General features: G+C 42.9%; 1 protein-coding gene across 4 annotated transcripts in view; it reads left to right on the forward strand.

Annotated features, from left to right (window-relative positions):
- The first annotated feature begins 3,405 nt into the window (after positions 1–3,405).
- sox13 (SRY-box transcription factor 13) overlaps positions 3,406–12,545 on the forward strand; it is a 124,820-nt gene continuing 115,680 nt past the window's right edge. For all 4 annotated transcript variants that reach the window (XM_084317029.1, XM_084317028.1, XM_084317030.1 and 1 more), the window contains exon 1: positions 3,406–3,604. The gene's annotated coding sequence lies outside the window, so the exon portion shown is untranslated. The remainder of the gene's footprint in view (positions 3,605–12,545) is intronic.

The raw sequence follows: 12,545 nt of genomic DNA on the forward strand, positions 1-12,545 counted from the left end.
ATACCTGCATCTCTGTGCGTATTAATACTACAACTCTGTACATACCTACGTATAATCCCGTTTACACATCTGTAGATACTATTATATCTATAACATATCCCTTACCTACTCGTACTAGTTACGCTGCTGGCCAGTATGACTTACTACCATAGTGTCTTTATACCTGTATCACTGTACATATTAATTAATACTAATTAATACTACAACTCTGTACAAACATCTGATTAGCACTATTACTCAGTAGTAGTCATTATATATTTTATACCCAGTTTCCTGTACGTTGTATATTACTATTGCATGTTACAGTTACATTTGCACTCTGGTTGGATGCCAGACTACTTTTCGTCGTACTGAACTTGTGCTGTATGATGACAATACATTAGAATCTAATCTACTGCTCATTGTCCTGTTCTGTTCTCCCTCTCTCTCTCTCTCTCTCTCTCCTCCCTCCCTCCCCTCCCTCTCCCTCCCTCTCCCTCTCCTCTCTCCTTCTCTCTCTCTCTCTCTCTCCTCTCTCTCCTCTCTCTCTCTCTCTCTTCTCCTCTCCCTCCCTCTCCTCTCTCTCTCTCTCTCTCTCTCTCTCTCTCTCTCTCTCTCTCTCCATCAAGGCTTTCTCTTTCCCTGAGCCGCCCTGTAGTTCAGCACGGTGTTCACCTTCCTCGCTCGCCGCTCACTCTCTTCAATTATTCTCCCTGTAGCTCTGTGTGGGGAACTGGAGAAGCCGTGTCAAAACAACAGCCCATCATGTCCAGGGCTCGTCTGACAGGCTGGCAGCAGACATGCCAGGCTGTGATAGGCTAACACACACGGGGCAACCTTTTGGGCCAACGTTGCCCTAAAAGTCTCCTCAGCGTCATTGGCCTGCATGCGTGTGTGTCTTATAGAAACACGTTGATGGAGATGAGACCATGGTATCACTTTGTTGCTTTTAATAAGGAACACTGGCATCAAAATCACCCAAAATATCTAATGCCTAATGTAGTCTATCTATTGATTGATTGATTGATTGAAAACTTTATTAACAGATTGCAGAATGGGTACAATACAGTATGGCTCAATACACACAATTGTTAAGGGGATGCAGACCAGAGAAAGACTATCGTCTCGTTACATCAGGGTCCCCCATTTTCAATTCATCATATGCCTTTACACACAGAGTCAGAGACACAGACCAGCAGCTGATACATTCCATCTACTTAGCAAGTCCTGTTATAATAATAATAATAATAAAATAATAATAATAATAATAATAATAATAATAATAATAATATAATAATAATAATAATAATAATAATAATAATAATAATAATAATAATAATAATAATAATAATAATAATAATAATAATAATAATAATAATAATAATAATAATATATTAATAATAATAATAATAATAATAATAATAATAATATAATAATAATTAATAACAAACTTTATTTGTATAGCACATTTCATACAAGAATTGCAGCAAATTGCAGCAAATTGCAGCGAGCAGATTACATTATATATAACATTATATATGTGAAATAGCTTTAAGTGATTGGTGAATGAATGAATGAATGAATGAATGAATGAATGAATGAATGAATGAATGAATGAAAACTTTATTTAACAGATTGCAGAATGGGTACAATGTTCCTGTTTGCGGACGACTCAGCCCTGCTGGTCTCTGACAAGAACAAATTACAGGTTGAAAAAACCCTCAGCTCAGAACTAAGCAAATCTGCATATGGCTCGCTGATAACAAACTATCATTACACATGGGCAAAACAGAGTCCATTCTCTTCGGTTCAAATAACAAACTCAGCAAGACCGCGGCTTCTCAGTTACAGTGGGTGACAATATTGTCACAAGGAAAGAAGATATTACCTACCTGGGTTCCATCCTAGAGGCAAATCTTTCCTGTGACAAAATGGCATCCAATGTAATAAAAAAAGTCAACCAACGAACTCGTTTCTTGTACCGGATCTCCTCACTGGTAAACAAGAATACCCTGAAGACTCTAGCAGGAGCACTCATTCAAGGGTACTACGACTATGCTTGCACCTCATGGTACCAAAGCACCTCAAAGGCGCTAAAAACAAAATTACAAACATCTCAAAACAAACTGGTCAGACTACTGCTTGACCTTACCCCTAGAACCCACCTCACCCCTGCCCACTTTGACAACCTAGGATGGCTTAGAGTAGACGACAGAGTACAGCAACTTGCAATGGGCCTGGTCTACAAGATACACTACACGACCAAGGTACCCATGTACATGACTAAATACTTCCCAAAGGTCAGTGAATACCACGATCACAACACCAGAGGGAGCTCCACAAATCATGTTAAACCCAGATTCGGCTCAAACAAGGGTCTAAACACGTTTCGCAATTATGCCACATCAATGTGGAACGCCCTACCCAAAGCTGTAAAGGAATGTGAATCACTACCCACTTTCAAAACTCTCTCAAAAACACCTAAGGGAGACTGCAACTCGAAACTGGCCCCTGTAAATGTCCGAGCACAACCCCGCCAATGTACAGTAAATTACCAAGTATGGTCTTGTCAATAATCCAATGTACAGTGTTGTTTGTACAGTTGTACAGTGTCCCCCACCCACCCCTCTACCCACCCCCCCCCCCCACTCCTACCCAACCCCCCCCCCCCCCCCCACTCCTACCCCCCCCCCCCCCCCCCCCCAACCACCTCCAATGTACAGTCCCACCCCCACCTACCCAATCCATAGTGCAGTTTCTACGCCTAATGTATATACTCTGTTCTTTCTGGACTCTTTTTGTATCACAAATACAGTACTGTAATTGCAAATCTGGTATGTCATAAATGTATAGATGTAGCAGTACTGTCTATCTGTATGTCATGTATGTCATATATGTTACGATGAATTGGAAATGGGGGACCCTGGTGGAAACAAGACGAAAGTCTTTCTCTGGTCTGCATCCCCTTAACAATTGTATGTATTGAGCTGTACTGCACTGTACCCATTCTGCAATCTGTTAATAAAGTTTTGATTCATTCATTCATTCATTCATACAGTAGGGCTCAATACACACAATTGTTAAGGGAATGCAGACCAGAGAAAGACTTTCGTCTTGTTTACATCAGGGTCCCCCGTTTTCAATTCATAGTGATGATCGGTATCTAACTATCTATCAACCAAATGAGCACCGACCGGGCACCACCGATCATATCGATTAAGAGAGTTTCTCTTGTTATCGATCCGCTCCAGCAGCAACGAGCTTGACCCCCGTGCATCGCGGTGGTAAAGGAGCTACTCTCCCTTTAAGTGGGAGGCGAGCAGGGAGTTAATGTTGGAAACACAAGCAGCCAGAAAGTCACAGAGAGACCAGCGAGAGAGACAGACTCTGTCCTCCAGCCCCGGAGCCCCGCAGCAAACACCCCTCTGTCCACCCACCCTATAACCAACACGCAGCACGGGAGACACAAGTGCGATTACATCCCACAGTCTGACCGGAGAGGAGACAGAGAGACAGAAGTAAGACGAGCAGCATCCAAGCCGCGCCGCGCTGCATGCGGTGAACTAACCGAGAGGAGGACCGGACCGCGCAGGAGGAGGAAGTTTGGAAAGAACCGCACCGGGTGGTGAGTCCAGAGATACAGTGTTTTTTTTGGTACAGATTAGAATGTACTTTATTATATACACCGCAAGACACAGTGATCATCGATATAACTGATCAGATTGATCTGTGGGAATCTGCCATAATAACTATAGCCGAATGTGGGTGGATGAGCTGTGGGAACTGGTCTAGTAGTACTGCTACTTTATGATGAATTGAAAATGGGGGACCCTGATGTAAACAAGACGAAAGTCTTTCTCGGCTCTGCATCCGCTTATGTAATTGTGTGTATTGAGCCGTACTGTACTCTGTACCCATTCTGCAATCTGTTAATAAAGTGTTCAATCAATCAATCAATCAATCAATACTGGGACCACGGGACTGGGACCACCAGGTTCTATTCTGGTTACTTACAGCCCAGAGGGACACCTCGTCTTGTTGTCTTGTGTGTTGTGTTGAAAAGTCTAATTCTGAATGATACTTTCTGTGCAACTAGTTCCCTGTAGTTTCTGGTATCACTGACAGTCTGACATCATAATAATAGCTTCATACTGCTGAGATGATGATGACGTCACTCCTGTTGGCAGATGCAAATCAGGATGTAATCAGCAAGTTCCCCAAGAATAAGGTGAAGTGTTAAAATTAACAAGAGACCTTTTGACACTGTTTTCTGTTCAGTGAAGCTGTCGGCAGACGTGTTAAAAGAAGTATATATATATAAAATAAATGTTTAAAAAAAAAAAAAAAAAAAAAGTTGTGAAGTTTTAGAAATATGTAGGCTGTAGCTACAGAAGGTGAGATGCTGCCTTCAGAAGGAACTCGTGAGTTTGTGGTCTCGACCGGGAGGTCTGGCACGCTTGATGCGCTTGGCGTTCGAGTGGTTAAAAGTCGTGAGGACATTGTTGCTAGGCAACTGGGCATGGAGTCTGGAAGCCCACAGAGGCTAACTATTTTAGCTAGCTAAATGTTAAAGGCTATAATGACCGTTGGGAGTATCAACATTTTCCTCAGATATATATACGATTAATTTACTAAGAAAGACGAGAATGACAACAATTCCACTCAAAACCAACTCGCACACGTCATGTCGTTGAACGGCACAACCGTGTTCATATTATGGACTCTTCTCGCCAACGGACCGTTTGAAGGCACCATGTCGTCTGATCGAGAGGGAGCCAAGGACAACATACTCTGGGTGTAGAACGAATGGCTGATGGTTCCCTGATACCTGACAGAGATGATGTCATAAGTAGTATGTGACATGATAAGACCGTGGACTTCTGTCACAGTGGGGGATATTGTATGGTGAATTTCTGGCTTTGTGTGTGCGTGTGTGTGTGTGTGTGTGTGTGTGTGTGTGTGTGTGTGTGTGTGTAATTGTCTTTACAGTGGCTGACTGCACATAAAGCTGTCCATCAGCGGGGAGTCCCTGACCTTTCTCTCTCTCTCTCTCTCTCTCTCTCTCTCTCTCTCTCTCTGTCAATCTCCTTTCTTTCCTTGTTCGCGCTCCCTTTATTGGACCATCCTCATTCCTCCTCTCTTTTTGTTGTTCTCTCTCTCTCTCTCTCTCTCTCTCTCTCTCTCTCTCTCTTGTCTTGTGTGTTTCATCAGTCTATTGAGAAGAGTGAGGATTGGAGATATTGGACGAGGAGAGTATGTGAGAACTGAGTGTGTGTGTGTGTGTGTGTGTGCGCATGGGAAATCATGTGTGTGTTTGTATTATGTGGAGTACCCTTCAGCACGCGCACATACACACACACACACTTGTGCACACATGCACACTAGAACTGTCAACATTGCCCAAAAATTAAATTCGACTATTCCTTCAAAAAAGAAAAAAATGCATTTGAATATCTATTACTGCTCATTATGTAAACATACCTACACCAACATACATATAGAATAATGTATTCTCTCTCTCTCTCTCTCTCTCTCTCTCTCTCTCTCTCTCTCTCTCTCTCTCTCTCTCTCTCTCTGTGTGTGAGGAGAGATTGGTGGTGCTGGATTGAGAAGGGTCAGTCTATCGGAGATCACATTAATCATCATCAACCTTTATTTATACTCAGACAATTGAGGTCATCACCCTCATTTTCAATGTCGTCGAGACTTTACAGACATTTCAATGCAAAAATGTCTACAATATAACAATAATAAATATTAATAACTATCTATATAATATAGTATAAAATGAACATAGGCATCAAATCAGCACACAGATTGACAGAATAAAAAAAATCATAAATTGTAGACATAATAATAGGTATAAAAGACAATAAAAGTTGTGCAATGTAAACGTGCAGACTTAATAATGGCATAAAATAAGTACAAAAGTACAATGTCGCTTAATGAGAGTTTAGGGTATAGAACAGAGTAACAGACTATAGATAGACATTCATACACAGCGACGTGCCTCAGAGCAACGTGTGATAAACATGGAACAATATATATTTTCTTTGACATGAAATAGAACATAGTAATGAAACCATTAGGGACCTGCATGACGTTTCTGTTTCTATTCATTATTCAACAATCTACACGTTTTTATCCAGAGGGATGATTTACACATAACGTGCTATTAGAAATACAGAGTATTACATTCTTGACTAGAAACTCTCAAAATAGCGTTAGCATAAAGACTCAGATTCAGATTACTTTATTCACCATATTGCAGTACAAATGGAACGTGATTCGATGTTTACAGTGCATGCTTTTTTTTTTTTTTTTTCAATTAAGAACAACACAACAGTAAATAAATAATTATAAGTAAAGTGCAAGACAGGACAGAACAGTGAGACAACAAAGACCTTGGGCCAGCTGTAGTTTACATACAACTTTGTCTCAAGGTTCCACACGTTGATCAAGTTTAGAGCTCGTTCAGTGGAGAGGAAGCCTGGGGCTGTTTCTCTTTGTCACAATCAAAATGTACATTTTCTTGTTTTTGTTTGTTTGTTGTTTTCAAGTTGATTATTAATTAAACTATAGAACATTTGTCGGCAGCCCATACATATACATACACACACACACACACACACGCACACACACACACAGGAGTTGTAACAGGGTTCAGATGCGAACAGTCAGTCTGTCAGCAGACCAGGTCTGTCTTCACAGCTCCAACCTGTCACTGCCTCTCTCTCTCCACTGTCAATGGGCTTTAGGAGTTCCGCTTCCACGCACACTCACACACACACACACGCACGCATGCACACACATGCACACACACACATGCATACATACACGCATGCATGCACACACACACACATGCACACACACACATGCATACATACCACACACACATACATACCCACCCACATACATACATACATACATACATACATACATACATACATACATACACACATACACTCACACACACACTGTTAGCAATGTGGAGGGGGATTGGTGCTTCACCCTTCACCTCTCGAACCCCCCTCCTCTCTGTCTTTAGGAGCTTTGTCTTCTTAGGTGAATGGGTTCATGGAGGGAGAAAGGTGACCTGGATGCTCTCTCTCTCTCTCTGTCTCTCCCCCTCTCTCTCCCTCTTTGTCTATTTTCTCTCTTTCTCTCTCTCTCTCTTTGTCTCCTTTTTTTCCTCTCTCTCTCTCTCTTTGTCTCTTTTCTCTGTTCCCCCCTCTGTCTCTCTCTTCTGTTTCGCTCTCTGTCTCTCTCTTTTATCTGTTTCCCTCTTTGTCTCTTTTCTCCGTTTCCCTTTCTCTCTATCGCTAATTCTGTTGTTCTTGTGTCAAGCCGTCTAGTAGTGAGAGTTCACATCGGCCATAACTCGTTGTCTTCATCAGGCTGCATCACTTGTTGTCCGTTTAGTAAAGGAATTGTCCCGTTTGGCCTTTAGTCGAGACTTTGTTAGGGGATTAGCCATCGTTGTTGTTGTTCCCTGAAGAAGATTGATTAATCAGCATTATCTCTGGTAGAGCAGCACCAGATTGAAATATGGCCTTCTGCATGATTGCATGTGGGAAACACAATTTTACAGATTTGTCGATTTGAACGAATCAATATAGTCAACAAAGTCCTATTACTGTTAGTCGATCATATCTGAGTCTGACTCTTTGAGAGTTAGTCCTGTGTCCTGTGTCCTGTGGACAGTTGGGCTGGAGGACAGTAGGACAGTCAGTAAGACGGTAGGAGGACGGTAAGACAGTTGGGCTGGGGGCGATTCACAAGCCCCACAAGCCCAAAAGGTAGTTTCAGCTGGTGTTGAGAGCGAGGAGGAACCATGGTGCATTTCTCCAGTTATTCTGAAACGTCTTTGGTAACTTGTAGAAGATGACAGAAAGGCAGCCTTTGGTAACTTGTAGAAGATGACCGAAAGGCAGTCTTTGGTAACTTGTAGAAGATGACAGAAAGGCAGTCTTTGGTAACTTGTAGAAGATGACAGAAAGGCAGCCTTTAGTAACTTGTAGAAGATGACAGAAAGGCAGCCTTTGGTAACTTGTAGAAGATGACAGAAAGGCAGTCTTTGGTAACTTGTAGAAGATGACAGAAAGGCAGTCTTTGGTAACTTGTAGAAGATGACAGAAAGGCAGTCTTTGGTAACTTGTAGAAGATGACAGAAAGGCAGCCTTTGGTAACTTGTAGAAGATGACAGAAAGGCAGTCTTTGCTAACTTGTAGAAGATGACAGAAAGGCAGTCTTTGGTAACTTGTAGAAGATGACAGAAAGGCAGTCTTTGGTAACTTGTAGAAGATGACAGAAAGGCAACCTTTGGTAACTTGTAGAAGATGACAGAAAGGCAGCCTTTAGTAACTTGTAGAAGATGACAGAAAGGCAGTCTTTGGTAACTTGTAGAAGATGACAGAAAGGCAGCCTTTGGTAACTTGTAGAAGATGACAGAAAGGCAGTCTTTGGTAACTTGTAGAAGATGACAGAAAGGCAGTCTTTGGTAACTTGTAGTAGATGACAGAAAGGCAGCCTTTGGTAACTTGTAGTAGATGACAGAAAGGCAGTCTTTGATAACTTGTAGATGCCAGAAAGGCAGTCTTTGGTAACTTGTAGAAGATGACAGAAAGGCAGCCTGTTTGGTAACTTGTAGAAGATGACAGAAAGGCAGCCTTTGGTAACTGGTAGAAGATGACAGAAAGGCCGCCTTTGGTAACTTGTAGAAGATGACAGAAAGGCAGCCTTTGGTAACTTGTAGATGACAGAAAGGCAGCCTGTTTGGTAACTTGTAGAAGATGACAGAAAGGCAGTCTTTGATAACTTGTAGATGACAGAAAGGCAGTCTTTGGTAACTTGTAGAAGATGACAGAAAGGCAGTCTTTGATAACTTGTAGAAGATGACAGAAAGGCAGTCTTTGGTAACTTGTAGAAGATGACAGAAAGGCAGTCTTTGATAACTTGTAGATGACAGAAAGGCAGTCTTTGGTAACTTGTAGAAGATGACAGAAAGGCAGCCTGTTTGGTAACTTGTAGAAGATGACAGAAAGGCAGCCTTTGGTAACTGGTAGAAGATGACAGAAAGGCAGCCTGTTTGGTAACTTGTAGAAGATGACAGAAAGGCAGTCTTTGATAACTTGTAGATGACAGAAAGGCAGTCTTTGGTAACTTGTAGAAGATGACAGAAAGGCAGCCTGTTTGGTAACTTGTAGAAGATGACAGAAAGGCAGCCTTTGGTAACTGGTAGAAGATGACAGAAAGGCAGCCTTTGGTAGAGAAGAAATGTAAAAACGGATTCAGTCGTCATTATATGTTCTCAAATCAATGAGTAATGGTGTTACAATTAATAATCGTGATTCAAAATAACCGTGACTATAGGGCGGCTGGGTAGCGCAGTGGACTAAGAAGTGAAGAATACAGAAAGCCCAAAAAAGAAATATAAAAAAAAATTAAAATTATTTTTGCCATAATTGAGTGGCCCGTGCAGACGTGTTTGTGACTTGACCGTGTGTGTGTGTGTGTGTGTGTTTCCTATACATCAGACATGTCCATAACGGCAGAGCAGACAAAGCCTTTCCTCTCTTCACTGACCCCCTATCTGGCTCCTATTGTTCTATGTGTCCTATTGAACCAGGGGTCCTTAGAGACTCACCACAATGGAGTCAGAAGTGTGTGTCTGTGTGTCTGTGTGGGTGTGTGTGTGTCTGTGTGGGTGTGTGTGTGTGTCTGTGTGGGTGTGTGTGTGTCTGTTGTTCTTCCAGCCTTTCCTTAGCACAGCGTGAAGCCTGACTGATCACATGAAACAATGATAGACTTGTGGATCTCAGTGATGCTCACAAGTGCTCGTCCTTGGATCGTCTTCCTCCCGGCTATTTTAATTTTTATTTACTTTGTAGTTTGTCCCCAATTTAGTCGTCATTCCCGGCGTGTGTCGTGGTCCTGGGGAGGGTGTAGACTATCCGTCTGAGGAGGGTGTAGACTATCCTACTGTCGGTTTGTGGAGGGTGTATACTAGGGGTGGACGGTATGGTCTAAAATGTATATCACGGTATAATTTGAAGCATAGACGGTAACGGTATATATCACGGTATCAGTGTTTCCGTTAGAATAATTTTTTTTGCCTGATAGGCAGGCTATATAAAGAATGACATCCTCAAGGCATGTAGATTTATAATATTTTAACTTAAAACTAGGCTACTTTTGCGTATAGTCATTATATTCCAAATAAAATAAGTCCCGAGTCGAGACTCCTTGCTGCTCCCATTGCCAACAGCGGGGCTGGATGCTGGATTTTGCTAGAAGCATATGCAGCTGCAGAGCCGCAGAGTAGGGGCGCTTTCAGGTCCGGTCACAGGCCCGTTCAACAGCGCCCCCCCACCCAACGGCTGAATTGCCAATGGCTGAATTGGAGTATTGCACAGATTTATATAGCGCTCTTCGTGACACCCCAGTGACCCCAGAGCGCTTACAGAGTCCATTATTCGTTCATACACAGTCATACCGGTGGTGGTAAGCTACAATTACAGCCAGAGCTGCCCTGAGGCAGACTCACTATCCTTACTACTATCGGTCTGGGGAGGGTGTAGACTATCCTTACTGTCTGTCTGAGGAGGGTGTAGACTACCCTTACTGTCAGTCTGGGGAGGGTGTAGACTATCCTTACTGTCAGTCTGGGGAGGGTGTAGACTATCCTTACTGTCAGTCTGAGGAGGGTGTAGACTACCCTTACTGTCAGTCTGGGGAGGGTGTAGACTACCCTTACTGTCAGTCTGGGGAGGGTGTAGACTATCCTTACTGTCTGTCTGAGGAGGGTGTAGACTACCCTTACTGTCAGTCTGGGGAGGGTGTAGACTACCCTTACTGTCAGTCTGGGGAGGGTGTAGACTATCCTTACTGTCTGTCTGAGGAGGGTGTAGACTACCCTTACTGTCAGTCTGGGGAGGGTGTAGACTACCCTTACTGTCAGTCTGGGGAGGGTGTAGTCTACCCTTACTGTCAGTCTGGGGAGGGTGTAGTCTACCCTTACTGTCAGTCTGGGGAGGGTGTAGTCTACCCTTACTGTCAGTCTGGGGAGGGTGTAGTCTACCCTTACTGTCAGTCTGGGGAGGGTGTAGTCTACCCTTACTGTCAGTCTGGGGAGGGTGTAGTCTACCCTTACTGTCAGTCTGGGGAGGGTGTAGTCTACCCTTACTGTCAGTCTGGGGAGGGTGTAGTCTACCCTTACTGTCAGTCTGGGGAGGGTGTAGTCTACCCTTACTGTCAGTCTGGGGAGGGTGTAGTCTACCCTTACTGTCAGTCTGGGGAGGGTGTAGTCTACCCTTACTGTCAGTCTGGGGAGGGTGTAGTCTACCCTTACTGTCAGTCTGGGGAGGGTGTAGTCTACCCTTACTGTCAGTCTGGGGAGGGTGTAGACTACCCTTACTGTCAGTCTGGGGAGGGTGTAGTCTACCCTTACTGTCAGTCTGGGGAGGGTGTAGTCTACCCTTACTGTCAGTCTGGGGAGGGTGTAGACTATCCTTACTGTCAGTCTGGGGAGGGTGTAGACTACCCTTACTGTCAGTCTGGGGAGGGTGTAGTCTACCCTTACTGTCAGTCTGGGGAGGGTGTAGTCTACCCTTACTGTCAGTCTGGGGAGGGTGTAGACTATCCTTACTATCGGTCTGGGGAGGGTGTAGACTATCGGTCTGGGGAGGGTGTAGACTATCCTACTGTCCTAAGTAGCTCTATGAATTAACTAGTTGTTATTAATATTGTATCCATTAGTTGTATGCTCTATGAATTAACTAGTTGTTATTAATACTGTATTCATAATTTGGGTGATGTTTCCCTTTTTAAATAAGCTGGTTTATTTAACTGGTCATTGTACTTATTACTTTTTTTATGTAAATAACTACTTATGTGGGATGTAACAATTTTGAAATGGTCATTATACAGCATTGCATAAGGCCAATCCAACCAGAGTGCAAGAGTAAAGTGTAATAGTAATATACAATGTACAGGTGATTAAACTGGGTATAAAATATATATAAATGAGTGCTACTGAGTAATAGTGCTAATCCGATGTATGTACAGAGTTGTAGTATTAATATGTACAGTGCTACAGGTATAAAGACACTGTGGTAGTAACTGTAAGTCATACTGGCCAGCAGCGTAACTAGTGACGCGAGTTCTGTTCAGAATTGATCAATGTACCAGTTTTTATCTGGTGTTGGTTGGTGTTCATTCTAAGCCCCGTGGTTCCGACGTTGACAGCAACGCGTTTATTCGGATGTTTATTTGCACAGAGATCCCGGAGGAGACTGAGTCCCTGTAATGTGTTCATTCTAAGCCCTATGGTTCCGTCACACGTTGACAACAAGGTGTTTATTTGCACATGGAGATCCTGGAGGACACAGAGTCCCTGTAATGTGTTCATTGCAGCTCAATGAAAGATGAAAAAGGATTGCAATGGGGATTGTTATTCTTTCATCATCCATTTAATTGAGCTGTAATTAACAACAACACAAGAATTCTGTGTCTTCTGATGACATCACGGGAGGAGATATCCAAACTCATTAACTCTTGATAACTGT

Source organism: Notolepis coatsorum (genome assembly GCF_963971535.1).
Source record: "Notolepis coatsorum genome assembly, chromosome: 6".
In the NCBI taxonomy this organism is placed as follows: Eukaryota; Metazoa; Chordata; class Actinopteri; order Aulopiformes; family Paralepididae; genus Notolepis; species Notolepis coatsorum.